The sequence below is a fragment of the Podarcis melisellensis genome (genome assembly GCF_964234715.1).
Source record: "Podarcis melisellensis genome assembly, chromosome: 13".
Classification (NCBI taxonomy): domain Eukaryota; kingdom Metazoa; phylum Chordata; class Lepidosauria; order Squamata; family Lacertidae; genus Podarcis; species Podarcis melisellensis.
The window spans coordinates 1,347,353-1,366,173 of NC_138545.1; the positions used below are offsets into that span (position 1 = coordinate 1,347,353).

Sequence of the window (18,821 nt, forward strand, 5' to 3'; positions counted from 1 at the left end):
ATTTTGGAATTAACGTTATGGATGCCTCCCTCCAGGACTCCGGTATTTTTCCTCCTCTTAGAATGTTATTCATGGTCTCACAAAGTACTGGTGCTAGTTGGTTTCCCAGGACTTTATAATATTTCGCGGACAAACCATCCGGTCCTGGAGCCTTCCCCGGTTTCATTCTTTTAATTGCATTCTGGATCTCCTCTATTCTTATAGGTCTATTTAATTGAATTCTTTCTTCTTCGGTTACCGTCTTACCTTTACAATTCTCAAGGTATCTTTCTATTTGGGTTGGATCTTCCTCTCCTTTTTTATATAACTTCTCGTAAAACTTGAGAAAATTTTTTTGTATCTCTTTTGGGTCTTCTATCAATTCTTCCTCCACTTTTATTTTGTTTATCACATTTTGCTTTTGTCTTTTCCTCATTTGCCAAGCCAATAATTTTCCAGTTTTATTTGCTGACTCGAAATATATTTGCCTCATTAACTTGATTTTCCATTCAACTTCCTGGTCCGTTAACATCGAGAATTGTGTTTGTAATATTTTTATTGTTTGTATACTTTGTTCATCTTTTGGGTTCTCTGTTAATTTTTTTTCAAGCTCATTTAACTGTATGAGTATTTCCTCTTTCTTTTGCTGTCTTATTTTTTTCTTGTACCTATTTTGTTGGATGAAGAAACCTCTTAGAACCGCCTTACTGGTGTCCCATACTACTTCTAAGTTTGTTCCTGTGTTGAGATTTAGGAAGGTATATTTAAATACCTTTTTCATTTCATTATATATCATCTCCCAAAAGGTCTTAATCTTTGGGCATGTCCACCAAAGGTGAAAGAATGTACCTTCAACCTCATTACATTTCCAACATTTATTGTCAGGCAAATGATAAATTTTTGCTGGTGTCACGTACCACCTGTAAATCATTTTCATTATATTCTCTCTTAAGGCATTACATGCCGTAAACTTCATACCTGTGGTCCATAACTGTTCCCAGTCAGCCATCATAATGTTATGTCCAACATCTTGTGCCCATTTAATCATAACAGATTTAACCATTTCATCCTGTGTATTCCATTTCAACAGCAAGTTATACATTCTTGACAAATTCTTAGTTTTAGGATGTAAAAGTTCTGTTTCCAATTTTGATTTTTCTACCTGAAAGCCAATTTTCTTATCCAAATTATAAGTCTCCCTAATTTGATAATAATGAAGCCAGTCTCATACTTTGTTTTTTAATTTATCAAAACTCTGCAGTTTTAATCTATCTCCTTCTTGTTCCAAAATTTCCCAATATTTCGGCCAATTTGCCTCCATATTAGGTTTTTTCAGAGCCTTGGCTTCCATTGGTGCCAGCCACCTTGGCGTTTTATTTTCAAGCAAGTCCTTATATCTTATCCAAACATTAAACAGTGCTTTCCTGACAATATGGTTTTTAAACGCTTTGTGTGCTTTGACCTTGTCATACCACAGATATGCATGCCACCCAAATACATTATTGAAACCTTCTAAATCCAAAATATCTGTGTTTTCCAGAAGCAGCCATTCTTTCAGCCAGCAAAATGCGGCTGATTCATAATAAAGTTTAAGGTCTGGCAGGGCGAATCCCCCTCTTTCTTTAGCATCAGTTAAAATCTTAAATTTAATTCGAGGCTTCTTGCCCTGCCAGACAAATCTAGAAATATCTCTCTGCCACTTCTTGAAACAGTCCACCCTGTCCAGGCACTCCCATTTCTTTAAGAACTTGCCATAGTTTGCTGTGGTCGACACAGTCAAAGGCTTTTGCATAGTCAATGAAGCAGAAGTAGATGTCTTTCTGGAACTCTCTAGCTTTCTCCATAATCCAGCACATGTTTGCAATTTGGTCTCTGGTTCCTCTGCCCCTTCGAAATCCAGCTTGCACTTCTGGGAGTTCTTGGTCCACATACTGCTTAAGCACCTGCTAGGTAAGAAGCTACTAGGTAATCAATAAATAGATCCCTGAGCCCAAGTGGTGCAGATAGGGCTGTGGGTGACTATGGCTTTGGCCAGGGTGGTATTTTTACTGCCTCTGGCCGTCAGCGTGCCCACACCCCTTCAGGTGACCAAGCAGCTAATGCCCACAACATGAATAATAAACCGTGGGTGCGTGATTTTTTGGGTGCAGGCTGTAGCCATGGACATGCTATGTGATCTGGTGGTGAATTTGGGGTGACCCAATGTAAAATTCCTGATTATCCATGGGCTTTTACCTCCCCCCCCCTCCCAGGCAGCCTCTGCTAGCGTCCCTTATCTCGCTTCCGATCACTTGCCAATCAGCGGCTTTGTTTCAACACCCCCTTCCCTCTTTCAAAAAAAGAAGCATGATCTGCTTTTTCCCCTGGGCAATTCGGCTCCAGGGACCACACATTCGCTCCGTAAGACGCACAGACATTTCCCCTTACTTTTTAGGAAGAAAAAAGTGTGTCTTATGGAGCGAAAAATGCGGTAAGTGGAATTCAGTCTTCCCCCTCTCCTCCTCCTCCCTCTTCCTTAAAAACCCTGCTCTTCCTGGCTGGGTCTCTTTCCTCTCTCTCCCCACCCCCAGCCAACCCACCTCCCCATTCCTGGGTTATGGGTTCGGCCCCACGCTGGGCCAAATATTCCTGCATTGCACGGGGGGGGGGGGTTAGACTTGTGACCCTCCCCTTCCAGCTCTGCTATTCTATTATTGTATATATGGGCAACTTAAAAACACTGATAGGATTGTAGAGCTGGAAGGGAACCCAGGGGGTCATCTAGTCCACCCCCCACCCACCCCCCGCAATGCAGGATTCGTCGGAAGAATCGGGAGCCAGGAAGAATCAAATTTCAATAAAGAATGGGGAGAATTTAAAATGCATTTGGAAAAAATTATTGTAAATCCCTCGTAGGTTTGACAGAAAACGTGTAGTAAAAATTCGAATCATGGATTGGAGTGAGGACTTATAATAACTGGAGTCAGGGAGGAGATGCAGAACAAAAATTGTAACCTAAGGATCCACAAGGGGGGGGGAGTCAAAGAAATATGATGTTTGTATTTTGATTCTTTGTAAAATTGAAAATGAAAAAGAGGAACCTTTGGCCCAGCATGGGCTCGAACCCGCGACCTTGAGATTAAGAGTTTCCTGCCATACCCTCCAAGTGTCCTGATTTTCCAGGGACAGTCCCAGAATTTCGAAGGCCCTCCAGGCTTCTGATGTTTATTTGATAATAAGCCTCTTTGAAGCGTCTCCTTATGCAATATCTGATGCTTACAGATTTATGGAGGAAAGTATTGGGATATATAAATGCTAATTTGCAGAGAGGCTGCCCTGCCCTGAGGCAGGAAGCAATGTCATTACCAGGAAAGGTTTGCGTAATTTCCACCTTCCCCCCCCCCCCCCGGGTCAGGTCAGCTTGGACCTCACTGCCCTGCCTGGCAGGAGACACCCCCAACCACTTCAGAAACCCTGGTGACTCCTCACCCTGTCTTTCTTCCAGGGGCACCTAAAGGCCATCAGGAGGAGCTGTGCTTGGTCCCTTTGAAAGGGAGGCAGCTGCAGCTGCGGATCCTCAGAGCACTCTTCACCTGCTCAGAGGCACTCTTTCTTCCCTAGAGCTACAGTGCCACCAAAGCTGCAATTCCTGCCTTGCAAAGGGTTGGGCTGGATGACCCCTGGGGGTCCCTTCCAACTATACCGCTTTATGGTTCCACCATAAGTCCCACTGTTTTTGAAATGTTCCCTGCTTTTTATTGCATTTTATGCTGCTCTGAGCCCGGCTTTGGCTGGGGAGGGTGGAATATAAATATAATTTTTTTTATTATTATTATTATTATTATTATTATTATTACTCCTCGAGAGCAGCTTCCTCCATTCTTCGAGGTTTGGAGAAGAGAGGCAGGCAGATGGGGCAATCGATCCTGGCAACCCAACCTTTGTCTTGTGGGCCAAGAGGGCGGGGCGGCCGGGTGTCAAAATAAAAGAATCTGACACGCCTTGTCTCCTTTCGGAGGAGGAGGAGAGCTCAGCCAGGTCCCCTTTGCCTCACCTGGGTGACAGCGGCATCCCTATTGCCAACTCACCTGGCTACCAAAGTGCAGGTGGCAGAGAGAGAGAGACTTGTGCATTGCAGCCACGGGCAAGACAACATCTTCTCCTGGACAAGTGAGCCTCTTTCCTCCTCCTCCTCCTGCCCCACATGCTGCCCCCTTCCTGAGGGCACGGCTGAAGGGGAGCAGCTGGGCTTTGGGATGCAGGTCAGAGGCCACCTGTGCTGAACACACCTGCGTCTTCACGCTCTCCCTTCTGCCAAGGCAGGGGCCCCTCCTGGCTAGAGTCCTGCTGCAGATCCCCCCCAATTCCCCCCCTTGTGGATTTTCTCCCCAGGATCTCTTCCTGCGACCCAGGGTCAGAAGATGGCTCTGCAGAAGCACCTGGAGGCTCTTAGCGTCTTCCAGTGGGTCCTCACCTTCCTCTTCTTTGGTAAGTTGGGAGCTGGGTGGGTGGGAGGGAGGGGCAGGGGGTGCTCAGGGAAGAGGGGCAGCTTGGCCTCCCCCTCTTCCTGGGGCCATGGCCCTTGGGAGGTCCTCTGGCAGGCCAGGCCCCTGCAATAAAAGGAAATCTGCCCTTTTCCCATTATGGGGGACACAAGATATTGATATATCATCCAAAACCAGTTTGATGTCCACATTGAGATATTGGTTTCACATTTTTTGTTTAAAAAAAATAATTTGGTTTTTCAAATCAGAATTTGGCAATCACATATCCAGCATACAACATAAAAACAAGATTCCACAGAATCTCCCCCCCCCTCAGGTGCCTTCTTCTTCGTTCTCCTGGTCTACCTGCTCTTCACCTCCTTCTGGCCTATCAGCGTCCTGTATTTCGCCTGGTGGATCTACGACTGGGATTCGCCACAGAGAGGTGAGTTCGATTCTCCCCAACCAGGGCCGGATTGGGGTTTGATGAGGCCCTAAGCTACTGAAGGTGATGGGGCCCTTTATATGTCCAGCTCTCCTTTGTCCACAACAAATTGTTGCTGTTTTTTGAGTTGAATATATGCTATAAGGTAATTGATGGACCTCATAGGTATCTCATGCCATGCAACCAGTCCATGCAGATCGTAGGGTAAAGGGACCCCTGACCTTTAGGTCCAGTCGTGGCCGACCCTGGGGTTGCGGCGCTCATCTCGCTTTACTGGCCGAGGGAGCCGGCGTGCAGCTACCGGGTCATGTGGCCAGCAGGACTAAGCCGCTTCTGGCGAACCAGAGCAGCTCACAGAAACGCCATTTACCTTCCCGCTGGAGCGGCACCTACGTATTTATCTACTTGCCCTTTGACGTGCTTTCGAACTGCTAGGTTGGCAGGAGCAGGGACCGAGCAACGGGAGCTCAACCCGTCACAGGGATTCAAACCGCCGACCTTCTGATCGGCAAGTCCTAGGCTCTGTGGTTTAACCCCCAGCGCCACCCGCGTCCCAGATGCAGATCGTAGGTACCCTATATATAGAAATGAGCAAACCAGGGATAATTAAGGGAACAGGTTAGCAGGCGGGGCCCATGACTTACATCACAGGAGCCTACACAACACAAAACACTGTTGCTGTAGGTAGGTTTTATTTTATTATTTTTTATCTTATATTTCAGAAATGTACATCCAGGTTTTTTCCCTTTAAATTTTTTTGGAGCCCCCAAGGGACTGGGGCCCTAAACTATAGCCTGTTTAGCTTATAGGTAAATCCGGCACTGCCCCCAACCCTACCTGGAGGTCAGGTGAAAGGCGCCTCTCCTTGTCTGAGAAGGGTGCTGAGCCCCACACCCAGACCCACACAGCTGGAGCTGCTGCCTCGCCCTGCCCCTCCTCCTCCAGCTCACCCCCTTCCCCTGGGGCAGCGTGCGACCATCCCAAACCTGTTTCCGTCTCTGCTATTTACTGTTATCTATTTTCCAAGACAGCTTCCAATAAATGACACAACGGCAGAAGGCATTTCATATCTCTCTCTGTATGGAGGGCAGAAAAATCAGCCGCATTTATTTATGTATTTATCATTATTTATTAAATTTTGCTATAAAAATACACACAAAATCCTGCAATTGACACAAATCAAAAGACCCCCCCCCAAAAAAAATATAACATAGAATCAGAGCTGGAAGGGACCCCAAGGATCATCTTGCTCCTCATTATTGATTGATTGATTGATTGATTGATTGATTGATTGATTGATTGATTATAATTTTATTTATACCCTGCCCATCTGGCTGGGCTGCCCCAGCCACTCTGGGCGGCTTCCAACACACACACACACACACACACACACACACACACACACACTAATAATAAAACATCAAGTATTAATAGTAACAATCAGATCCTACATAAAAAGTCACAATAATTTTAAAATAATTTATACCAAGTAAAGCAATATGCAATAATCCATTGGAATCCAATAATAAACACTAAAATTAAACATCAGCACGTCATAATTAAATGAATTTTTAAGCAGAGGTCTGTTGGGTTGAAATAAACAACAAACGAATGACAAGTGTCATATGGGAGGCATCTCTCGAGCATGTCTCGGGGAGTTCCTTTTATTGAATATTACAGCATTGCCTCATATGTGCTCGTTGCTGATTGGTTAACACAAATACAATGCAAGGGTTGCATATAGGCATTAATCATCAATAGACCAAAGGCTGGAAAGGGAACACAGAATTGGACAGGCATGAAAACCTCCTTATTAAACTATTACTAGTGATTGATATAGCAAGACTTAAAAGAACATAACTATCGCATTCCGTAGACGTGGTTAACCATGCATTGAGAACAGGTCAGGGTACGATCTTTCATGAACTCAATGTGAACTAAACATTCTCGGATTGGTGAGGAAGGAACGCTTCAGCTTAGAGCGGTTTGCCAGTCGTGTGCAGAAGCAAAACTTCCCATCAGAGGTCGGGTGGTCATCTGCCAGGGATTCCTCAGCTGTGATTCCTGCATTGCAGGGGGTTGGGCTGGATGATCACTGGGGGTCCCCTTCCAACCTCACAGTTCTCTGACTCCGTCCCCTGCCTGAACCCTTGTCTTCGCAGGTGGGCGCCGCAGCGACTGGGTGAGGCGCTGGAGAGTCTGGGAGCTCCACCGGGATTATTTCCCCATCAAGGTATGAGGAGGGGGCTGGCAGGGTCTCTGGAACCCCCGGAGACCAGATCACAGAGGAGGAGGTGGCGGCCGTCAAAGGCTGCTGGCCATGGAATCTGTGCATGCCCACCAATGGAAAGCGGGGCACGCCTCTGAATGTGACATTCAGGTGTGAGAAGGGGGCTGGCAGGGCGACGGAGGATCTGCCTCCTCCAAAGGATGCCCAGGGTCTCTGGAACCCCCGGAGACCAGATCACAGAGAAGGAGGAGGTGGCGGCCGTCAAAGGCTGCTGGCCATGGAATCTGGGCACTGACATTCGGGTGGGGGTCCAAATGCCAATGCCTCGCCCCTCTTGCCTTGCAGCTGGTGAAGACGGCCGAGCTGCCCCCAACGCGGAACTACGTCCTGGGCTCCCACCCCCATGGAATCCTCTGCGCGGGGGCCTTTTCCGCCTTCTGCACCGAGGCCACCGGCTTTTCCCGCACCTTCCCTGGCCTCCGCCCCAGCCTGGCCGCCCTCGCAGGGGTGTTCCGCATACCCGTCTACCGGGACTACCTGATGAGCTCAGGTAAGGCCAACAGGGCAAGGAATGGTGGGGGTGGGGAAGTGGAGTGGCCCGTCACCTAAGGACCATCTTCAAGAACCCTGCCTGGCCCATCCAATGGAGGAACCACCCCACTCTCAGGAATGCCCTCCCAGAGTCTCTGGGAATAGAATTCCCCAGCAAGAATTCCTGTTTTTCCTGCCATTCTTTGCTCCTGTGCAAATGAAAAGGGGCATTTGTTTGTGCAAATGATAATGATAATTATTCTTATTTATACCCGCCGATCTGGCTGAGTTTTCCCAGCCACTTTGGGTGGCTTCCAACAGAATATTAAAAACATGATAAAACACCAAACATTAAAAATGTCAGGAGTGCTCTGATGGTGTTTCCTGCTTGGCAGGGGGTTGGACTCGATGGCCCTTGTGGTCTCTTCCAACTCTATGATTCTATGATTCTATGAAAAACTTCCCTAAACCTTCAGATGTCTCCTAAAATCAGATACCGTAGATTCTGGCATATAAGATGACTTTTTAACACCAGAAAAGTCTCTAAAAAGGTCGTCTTATACGCTGGGTATGGGTTCGCTGGGCAGAGGCAGTGGGTGGCAGGCTCTACGCCGGGAGGAAGCTGCCCAGCGATGCTAAGCCGGCTTTGCTGGGGGGCTTCCTCCTGGTGTGGAGTGGAGCCCACCGCCCACTGTTGCTGCTCAGCAAAGCTGCCCCGTATAAGACGGGGCCTATAAGTCAACCCCCCGAATTGGCAGCTGCCCAGTCGCCTAATACACCGTAATCTACAGTAATTGTTTTCCTCTTTGACATCTGATGGGAGGTCGTTCCACAGGGCGGGCACCACTACTGAGAAGGCCTTTTGCCCTGTAGCTTCACTTCTCGTAGGGAGGGAACTGCCAGAAGGCCCTTGGCTCTTGACCTCAGTATCCAGGCTGAACGATGGGGGTGGAGACGCTCCTTCAGGTCTCCTGGGCCTTTGAGGCCGTTTAGGGCTTTCAAGGTCAGCACCAACACTTTGAATTGTGCTCAGAAAAATACTGGGAGCCAATGTAGGTCTTTCAGGATCAGTTTTATGTGGTCTCCCAGTCATTAGTCCAGCTGCCGCATTCTGCATTAGTTGTCGTTTCCAGGTCACTTTCAAAGGTAGCCCCACACAGAGCACATTGCAGTAGTCCAAGCGGGAGATAAACAAAGCATGCACCACTCTGGCCAGACAGTCCAGGGGCAGGGAGGGTCTCATCCTGCATCCCAGATGGAGCTGGTAGAAAGCCGCCCTGGACACAGAATTGACCTGCGCCTCCAGGGACAGCTGTGAGTCCAAAATGACTCCCAGGTTGTGCACCTGGTCCTTCGGGGCCACAGTTGTCCCATTCAGGACCACACCTGCCCGTCCCCTTTTCCCCCCAAAGCAATACTTCCGTCTTGTCATGATTCAACGTCAATCTGTTAGCCACCGCCTCTCCTCCAACCACTTCCAGACACGCTGATCCTTTGCCAGTGACCCTTTTGCCCTTGAATAGACTCGCAGAATTTCAGAGTTGGAGGAGAATCGCGAGGGTCCTCTAGTCCAACCCTCTGCAAAGCAGGGAACCCCTGGAGATGTTTCACATCCACAAGCACCTTTGCTTTCTCCCACTTCCAGGGATGGTCCCGGTCAACAAAAGTTCCCTGGATTTCCTCCTGAGTGCCCCCCCCCCGGGCACGCGGTGGCCATCGTGGTGGGGGGCGCGTCCGAGTCGCTGGACAGCGCCCCCGGAGAGCATCGCATCCGCCTTCACGGGAGGAAGGGCTTCGTGCGCCTGACGCTGCAACACGGGTAGGGGCACCAAGGGGGCAAGCGGGGGTCCGGGGGCGTGTTGGGTGCAGGTCAGCAATATCTTGGGCTGTGTGAGCATGGCTGTGCTTCCTGGTGGATTTTGCCCCAATGAGGCAATTGCGAGAACGGAAGGTCCCTGCCCTTCCTTGTTGTATAACTTTTTATTACATTTTTTTTACGTTTTCACAATAACCTTCCTAACAAATAATTCCACTGTTCCATAAGTGGACTTCCCACCTACACCGTGTTTTTACTCAAACCTTTTCTGCTGTGCTGTATCTTCATCTATTACAAAAAAATTAGTACAATTATTTTGTCATTTTTCTTCTGCTGCTTTTATCTTGAATTCTGTCCCTGATTTCATTTGACTGTAATATTTTTTAAGTAATCCACAAATGACCTCCACCCTTCTGTAAAAAGTTAATCATTCTGATCTCTTAATTTTGCTGTGAGCTTTGCTATTTCTGCCTTGTCCACGTCTTTCAAAAGCCACTCCTCCTTCGTTGGGACCTTCGCTTTTTCCCAATTAAGTTTTCTCTTAATGTATAACAGGCCGTGAATTCCATATGCTAAGGTCCCTGACTTCCCACAGCCTAGCCTATCTTGCAAGGTTCTTGGTTGGATTAAGTGCTCTCCCTGACCTGACATTCCTTCTGTGAGTTATGAGCCAGAACCTGTTCTGCTGAACGTTTGTTTCGACTGTGAACAGCTGAGTGCTTTGGCATCCGGCACTCTTCTGATGTGCCACTCTGCTCCTCCCGGCTTCAGCAGACTATAACAGATAGCGTGTGTGTAGGAAACAGTTGTAGGAACGATTCAGAGTGAAATTTGCCATTTCCCAAGCTTCCGCCCAGAAGCGTTGTGGTAAGCCTGAGTCAAAAAGCATTGCTTCCACCGCTTCCTGGAGCGTTCTGTTCCGCCTTTCTGCCACCCCGTTTTCCTGTGGTGAGTGCAGAACCATCAAACTGTGACGTATCCCTTTCTGGCGAAAGTAATTCTGCAACGCAGTGAACGCCCCACTGTGGTCTGATTGGAAACTGGAAACCCTCAGTGAGAATTGGAGTTCCACTGCAGTGACCCACTCCCTCAGCATGGTGGCAACTTCACCCTTGTCCTTCAGAGGTATCGTCCAGCTGTTTCTGGAGTAATCATCCGTCAAGGTTAAAACCTATTTAGCCGCACCCAGACTTGCAAAAAGGCATAAGGCCAAAATATCTGCATGAACCAACTCAAAAGGTTTCTCATGGTCTCCTGCCTGTGCACAAGTAACATCAGTGACTGACGGATTGCTGTAATGGTTATAAGGGGTTACTTGTGCGTAAGTTGCCGCTACATTGCTTGGCTAACCATGCCTTGGCTGACAGCCCTTCACTCCGTGGCCTTTCAGTCACTTGCAGAATCCGTCAGTGGGCGTTTCTTGAACCTCTTCCAGCAAAGAAGCTGTTTTACGCCCAGTCTCCGCCTACTCTCCCTCCGCTGAACCCTTCGGCGCAGGGAAGGAGTGGGCAGAGGCGTGCCCGTGCTCTCTCCACTAGTTTCGGGCAAAGAGTCTTGGAGACCCCTCTCCGAATCCTCCATCTCCCTCCCTTCTCTACTGGTGTTGCGCTGAATTCCTTCCCCTCTGCTGGTTCCCTCTCCTGCATCGCTCTGGAGCCTTGCCTCCACCTCTCGCTCCGATGTCAGTTCCCTGACATCCACCTCCCTCCCAGGACCCCCTCCACCCCCAGCCCGACCCTGTGACGTAACTTCATCTCCCTCTTCAGACGACGATGCAGGGAATCCCCAGAAGGAGCTGCCGTCGTCCCCCGAGGACTCAAACACCGCTTCCCACCCGCTCCGATCTCTTCATGCGGGACGGGCTTCCCAGTCCGATTCCTCCTCCTCTGACGCTTCTCCCCCTTCCTCTTCAGAAGCAGGAAAACCCACAAAATCCTCTTCCTCGTCTGTGGTCCCAAATTGCTCCTCCCAGAATCTCTCTATTGGTTTGGGTTTACTCGGATACCTGTCATGGAACTCCTCCACAAGATATCCATCATCGATTGCCCCCGCGGGAACCCACATGTTTTCTGACTCGGGTTCTCCCTCCCAAGCTACCAGGTACTCCACCTGCCGCCCCCGCCATCGTAAATCTAGGATTTCCATCGCTTGGTTGTGGTATTCCCTCTCCTCTACCTGCGGGTGTGTGGTGACTTCTCCCTCTCCCCCCCGGAACTCCCGTTCCCCCCTGTATGGTGAGAGTAGGGACCTATGAAACGCCGGGTGGATTTTCATGCTGTCTGGCAACTTGAGCCTGAATGCCACAGGGTTCACTTGCTGTGTTACCTCAAAGGGTCCCAGCCACTTTGGCCTTAGCTTCTTGCACCCTCCCTTAAAGGGTAGCCCTTGGGTGGACAACCACACCCGGTCTCCCACCCTTATGGTCTCTCCTTCCCGGCGGCGCTTGTCTGCTTGCCTCTTGTAAATTTCCTTGGCCCTTTCCAAGTTCATCTTAAGTTGCTGGTGCAGGGCCTCCATTTCTTCCACAAACTGTTCTGCCGCAGGCACGCTCCACCCTTCCTCCCCCCTCCCCGGGAAGGCCCTGGGGTGACACCCATAATTGGCCATGAACGGGCTCATTCCCGTGGACACATGCTCAGCGTAATTGTACGCAAATTCAGCCAGCGCTAGTCTCTCTACCCAATCGTTCTGTCTCTCGTTGACGTAGCAGCGTAGGTATTGCTGTAAAATACTGTTCGCTCTCTCTGCTTGCCCATTGGTTTCCAGGTGTCTCGCCGTCGAGAACCCCACCTCCACCTGCAACAAGTTCATGAGCTTCCTCCAGAACCGCGAGGTAAATTGTTTCCCGCGATCCGAGATGACCCTGAAGGGAGTCCTATGCAGCCAGAAGATGTGATCTACAAACAACCTGGCTGTTTCCTCCGCCGTTACTTCATGCGAGCAAGCTATGAAATGGCACATTTTGCTTAACAGATCCACTACTACCATGACTGCTGTCTTCTCTCTAGACTTGGGCAAATCTGTCATAAAATCGATGGATACCACCTCCCAGGGTCTTCCCGGCGTAGGTAAGGGTTCCAGCAACCCTGCGGGGGCAGCCCTCTCCCCTTTAGCCCATTGGCAGCGGTCGCACCCACGTACATACTCTCGTACATCTTCCCTTACCCTTGGCCACCTGAACTGCCTGGTAACCAGAAACATGGTTTTGTGTTGACCAAAGTGCCCCACCGTTGGGTTGTCATGAAGCTGTTTGAGCACCCTTTCCCTCAAGGTCTCCCCTGGTACGTATATCGCCCCCTTGTAGTACAGTAGCCCTTCCCTTTCCTCAAAGCCTCCCTGGTTTTCCCTCGCTTCCCGGAGTTCCCTGATTCTAGTTTGAGCGAATTCGTCGTGGCGAATCAGCTCAGTTAGTTCTAGTTTCCCAACCAACGCTCCCCCACACACTCATCGTTCCTCTGGGAATATGTGTCTGACTTCCGGCGGTCCCTCTCCTTCCGTGTACTCCGGCTTCCAGGACAGCGCGTCTGCTCTTACGTTCTCCTCTCCTGGCACGTACCGGATCTCAAAGAACTTGGAAAACTCCTGTGCCCATCGAATCTGTCTCTGGTTGAGAACTCGAGCTGTTCGCCAGTATTCCAAGTTCTTGTGATCCGTGCACACCTGGATCTTGTGCTGGGCCCCTATTAGCAGATGTCTCCATTGCCGAAAGGCTGCATAAATTGCAAGCAGTTCGCGATCATACACCGTGTAGTTTTGTTCCGACTTATTCAGCTTCCGCGGAAAAAAGGCGCACGGTCTCCAGCTTTGCTGGACCCCCCCTGGCTGCAACAACACTGCTCTGATGGCCCGATCTGATGCATCAGTCTCCAGCCTCATTGGCTTCTGCAGATCCACGTGCAGGAGTTGCTCCTCCGACGCGAACGCCTTCTTCAGTCTTTCGAAGGATTGTTGGGCACTTTCTGTCCAGACAAACTTCCTTTTGCTACTGAGACAATCCGTGATGGGTGCGGTCAAGTGGGCTCGGTTTTTGATGAACTTCCGGTAGAAGTTGCTGAACCCGAGGAACCTCTGCACATCCTTCCATGTTTTGGGGGTCTTCCATTCCAGCACCGCCTGCACCTTGCTGAGGTCCATAGCTAGGCCCCTGTCTGACAACTTGTACACCAGAAATTCAACTTCTTTGGCGTGAAATTGGCACTTCTCCAGCTTGACCCACAACTGGTGCTTCTGCAGTCTCTTTAGCACTTCCCTGACATCCTTGACATGCTGTTTCTCATTGTCAGAATAGATTAGGACGTCGTCCAGAAATGCTACGCAGTTCTTGTACAGCAGGGAACCCAACTCGTGGTGCATGAAGGCTTGAAAACAGGCGGAGCCTGACTGTAATCCAAATGGCATAACTATGTACTCAAAGGCCCCCAGGGGGGTGAACATGGTGGTTTTCCATTCGTCCCCCTCCCTCATCCTAATCAAATTGTACGCTCCTCTGAGGGTTAGGGTCTGAGGTCCAGCTTGGTGAAGATTTTCCCCTTCCTCACCCGTGTTAAAATGTCGTCAATTCTGGGCATTGGGAAGGTCACGGGTTCTGATACAAGGTTCAACGCCCTATAATCTACGACCAATCTGGGCTGATTAGTGTTCTTTTTGTCCACAAAGAACACCGGGCTGCCCCCCACAGCCTTTGATTCTCTTATGAAATCTCTTTTCAGGTTCTTGTCGATAAAGTCCCGCAACTCCTGCATCTCCCTGTCCGACATGGCATACAGCTTACCCACCGGCAGCTGAGCCCCTGGGAGTAAGTTGATTTGGCAGTCAAAGGGCCTATGTGGTGGCAGCCTGTCCGCCTCCTTCTCGCTGAAGACCTCCTGCAGGTCAGCATACTGTGGTGGCACCTCTCCTCTCGGCTCCACCGTCATCCCTGCCACCCTGGCCACCGTCATCCTTGGCTCCCCCCCCCCAGACAGTGTTCCAAACAGTGAGCATCCGCTCATGCCAAGCCACTACTGGATCATGTAGTGCTAGCCAGCTCATGCCTAATATTATTGGGGGTCCCGCCAGTGTGGCCACATGAAAGGCAATGGTTTCCGTGTGCCTGGAAACCCTCATTCTCATTGGTGGGGTCTGATGCGTCACCTCCCCTCCCAGCAGTTCCCTGCCATCTATCATTGTCACTTGGAGGGGGAAATCAAGGGGCAGTAGGTGGAGTTGGTGCTCTAGAGCGAAGTCCTCGCTGAAGAAATTGCAGGAGCTGCCTGAATCCAGCAGTCCCTTCACCCTGACTGGGTGTCAATTTGGGAGTTCTAGCACCACCTCTATGGCTATTGACGCCTTGGGGGGGTCTGGCTGGGGCACTTCCATTAGTTGCTGGCCTGGCTGCTGTGCTCCCCGATGGGCAGCCAAGCGTTGGCGTTTCCATGCACCTTCTCCTCTGCTCCCTCCTCCTCACCACCTGCGGCTCCCACCATCCCTTGCCAAGCCTTTCTTTGTGGACAAGCCCTGGCAAAGTGTCCTGGCCGTTGGCAGAGGAAACACTTCTTGGTGCCTTTCCAATCCTTTCCCTCCCTCTTGCGTCCTTCACTGGAGTTTGAAACCTCTCGCGCGCGTGCTCCATCGATTACCATTGGCTCAACGGGCTGGGAAGTCTGCCTTGGCATCTCAGGAATGCGGTAGTCAAGGCAACGCTCTCCTCTCCCCTCCCGCTTCTCCAAAGCATGCGCTTCCTGTCTCACTCCTATCGCAAGCAGAACTTTCGTCAATTCGTCCATCAATTGCGGGCAGGGCGCGCGGGAAAGCTCGTCCTTCACGGTTGGGGACAACCCCTCCTCAAACAGCATTTGTATGGGTGGAGAATCTAGGTCCCACTCCAGCCGGTGTATTAACATCGCAAAGCGGGACCAATAGTCTCTAACTGATAGGTTCCCCTGCTTGCACCCCATCAGTTCCCGTCTGGTCACACTCTGTTCCACTTGGCTGGAATACATTGCGTCCAAAGCCTGAAAGAACTTCCGAAGGTCCTTCAAGGCAGCATTCTGCGTAGCCATTAGGGGCCTGACCCATTCACGCGCCCCATCCTGCAGATGCCCCACGATATATGCCACCCTCTCCGCATCCAAAGCGTACTCTATTTCCGTTCGGAACGCGTTATAGTCCTGGGGCTTCCCCCCAAACTTGTGTACCAGTCCTGGCACCTTCCTTGCCACGGGGGTGGGTCTGACCTGCACATCCTGAGCTCGCCTTTCATCCAGCCGCGCCGTCAGCAGAGCCACACGCTGTTCCAAATCTCAGTTCCTCTCCACCAGATTTTGCACTCCAGCAGCTTGCTCTGCGCCGCTGGCACCTCCAGTCTGACTCATGGTCTCCTGCCTGTGCACAAGTAACATCAGTGACTGACGGATTGCTGTAATGGTTATAAGGGGTTACTTGTGCGTAAGTTGCCGCTACATTGCTTGGCTAACCATGCCTTGGCTGACAGCCCTTCACTCCGTGGCCGTTCAGTCGCTTGCAGAATCCGTCAGTGGGCGTTTCTTGAACCTCTTCCAGCAAAGAAGCTGTTTGACGCCCAGTCTCCGCCTACTCTCCCTCCGCTGAACCCTTCTGCGCAGGGAAGGAGTGGGCAGAGGCGTGCCCGTGCTCTCTCCACTACTTTCGGGCAAAGAGTCTTGGAGACCCCTCTCCGAATCCTCCATCTCCCTCCCTCTTCTCTACTGGTGTTGCGCTGAATTCCTTCCCCTCTGCTGGTCCCCTCTCCTGCATCACTCTGGAGCCTTGCCTCCACCTCTCGCTCCAATGTCAGTTCCCTGACAGTTTCTTGGTTACCCTGTCAGACCTAGGATAACTGCACGTTTTTACCTTTGCCTTCTTGCTTGCTCTGCAATCCAGGAACTTGGCACATGACTTCATTTTGCATCCCTCAGTGCACCCTGGTATTTTTCTCACATATCCCCAATTGCAGTGGGACAAATAATGACACATCTAGTGAGTGGGAACATTTGCACCCTGTGCCTGTGCTGACCCAGTGTTACCCTTACCTGCTTGAGATGTTTCCAGAATAGCCTGACATTCAACACTGAATGTTGTTCAGTGTTCCAGTCCTGCCCCTGGAAATAGAGCATGCATTATTCTCAAAGCAAACCTTAAACCCATCTCTAACTAAAGAAGACACAGAGCATAGACAGCTTTTCATCCCTGGGACCACAAATGCTTCCAGTTCAGCCTGAAAAAAGGAACAAAAACAGAGTCAATAGTTGTCAGCTGTCTCTTGGAACCATCAACAAACGTGACTGTTTTTCCTTCAGAAACAGCTCTGCAGTTCCGCATTTGGCCACCAGATGGCAGCAGATAATGACTGGCTCCGCTGTCAATTACCCAGCGCTGTACATTGCTCTGGTCGCTGTCCTTCACTGTTGCTATGGAAACTGCCAAATGATGTGACGTTGCGTCTCTGTCAGTTCCTCTGGGACCTTTCCTTGCGTTCCCACACCGGGCCATTCCCCTAATCTGGTTGCCCAGGGCAATGGCCTTGGAGGCATTCTGTGCAGCTTCCTTGGGACTGTTTACGCAGGTGGGTTTCTGAGCCCAACGATAACGTCTCGTAGCAAAAGCCTTCACAGTGTACTCTTTCACTGCCCCCCCCCCACTCTTGGAAGCAGGACTGCCTGGGCCAGCGCATGCCCCTCTCTCTGCCGATGTTCCTCCTCATCACATAGGCGACCCGAGACAAACTGCAATGTTAGGTCGGCAGGGGGCATGGCTTCTAGATTTAGGCACAAATTGTCATAACTCTTGTCTAGTGAGCTCAGAAGAATGTGAACATTCAAATCTTCTGGAAAATTCACATTTAACTGTCTCAGTCAGTTAAACACAGCCACCATTTTTGTCACATGTTCTCTGATGCTGTCCCCTGGATGTAGCCTCAGCTCAAACAAACTTCTGGCGACATTGATTTTGGCTCATGCTGTGGTTCTGTGATGGACCCTCTCAAGAGCCTGCCAAATCACCTGGGCGGCTGACTCCATAACCTGTGAGTTATGAGCCATAACTTTTTCTGTTGAATGTCTGTTTAGACTGTGAACAGCTGAAGTGCTTTGGCGTCCAGCACTCTTCTGATACGTCGCTCTGCTCCTCCTGGTTTCAGCAGAGCATAACAGATAGCAAGTGTGTGTGTAGGAATCAGAGGCATGCAGAGAAACCCTCATACACAGCTCGTTCTAATCTAAGAAGCGATTTACTGTACAGCAGCAAAATTAATCAACGCCCCGGATAGCACGGTGACATGCTGTCTCTCCCTGTCTCAAAACAGAAAGTAAATCAGCTCACTTAACAAAGTGTAAACCCCGTATTTGAACACCCCCCTAGTGATAGGACTTAACTTCCCACACTATTAACCCTATAAGCTCTGGGTCTCCTCACACCTTCTTCCTTCTCTTCCTCCTTGCAGGGCTGACCTGGTGCCCGTTTACACCTCCGGGGAGAATGACATTTTCCAACAGATCCGGTTCCCCGAGGGCAGCTTCGCTCGCCGCTTCCAGCTCGGTTTCAAGCAGCTGACCCGCTTGGTCCCTTGCCTCTTCAGCGGGAGGGGCCTCTTCTCCAGCCACTCTTGGGGGCTCCTGCCCATCGCTGCCCCCCTCACGGTGGTGGGTAAGGACCAAGCAGGCTCCCCATCCCTTCCTTAGCTTTCTCCCTGCACCCCAAAATCCCAACTCACCAACCTGCTTGCAAAGAGCCACAAACTCTTCTGCATCGTACAAAACGGCAGGTTGTGGTGCTTTCGCCCCCTCCTAGAACTGAATCAGAGACCTGTGGAGTTGAATGGGAACCCCAAGAGTCATTGAGCCCAACCCCTCTGCAGGAATCAAATGAGCAGGCTCGTTTTATGAGGCTTGCTATGGAGGGAGCAGAGATTGCACACACACACACACACACACACACACACACACACTTCCTTCTCCTCATCCTTGGAGGTTTCTAAGCAAAGGTTGGTTAGCCACCATTCAGGGATTCCTGCATTACAGAGGGTTGGGCTGGATGACCCTCAGGGGTCCCTTGGGTTCCTGCACTTAACCCACCCCTGAATCCCAAGCCAGGGTGCACAGCTGCTGGGGTGGGGAGGCCCTGGCTGCCATGGGGTGGGGGCGAGGGGCAGAGCAGGCCCCCCCAACCGTCCATGCTTCTCCCTCTTGTAGTGGGGAAGCCTATCCCGGTCCCGCTCCGCCCGCGCCCCACTGAGGACGAGGTGAACAGCTTCCATGCTCTCTACGTCGAAGCCCTGAAGGAGCTCTTTGACGCCCATAAAGAATCCTGCGGCCTCCCGGCCTCCCAGTCACCTAGAGGGACCCAGACTTGACCGAAGCAGCA

General features: G+C 50.5%; 1 protein-coding gene, 1 long non-coding RNA gene and 1 pseudogene across 3 annotated transcripts in view; 2 read left to right on the top strand and 1 right to left on the bottom strand.

Moving 5' to 3' along the window:
• Positions 1 to 18,821, bottom strand: part of LOC309355935 — a 141,411-nt gene that overhangs the window by 73,499 nt on the left and 49,091 nt on the right. The window lies entirely within an intron of this gene.
• The window catches only part of LOC309355811 (2-acylglycerol O-acyltransferase 3-like), a 67,914-nt gene that overhangs the window by 48,882 nt on the left and 211 nt on the right, over positions 1 to 18,821 (top strand). The window lies entirely within an intron of this gene.
• LOC309355989 (2-acylglycerol O-acyltransferase 3-like) lies at positions 3,950 to 18,810 on the top strand (annotated as a pseudogene). The gene is made up of 8 exons (XR_014173363.1): positions 3,950 to 4,128; positions 4,351 to 4,446; positions 4,780 to 4,887; positions 7,050 to 7,120; positions 7,463 to 7,667; positions 9,294 to 9,467; positions 17,902 to 18,104; positions 18,650 to 18,810. The product of XR_014173363.1 is annotated as a 2-acylglycerol O-acyltransferase 3-like (transcript).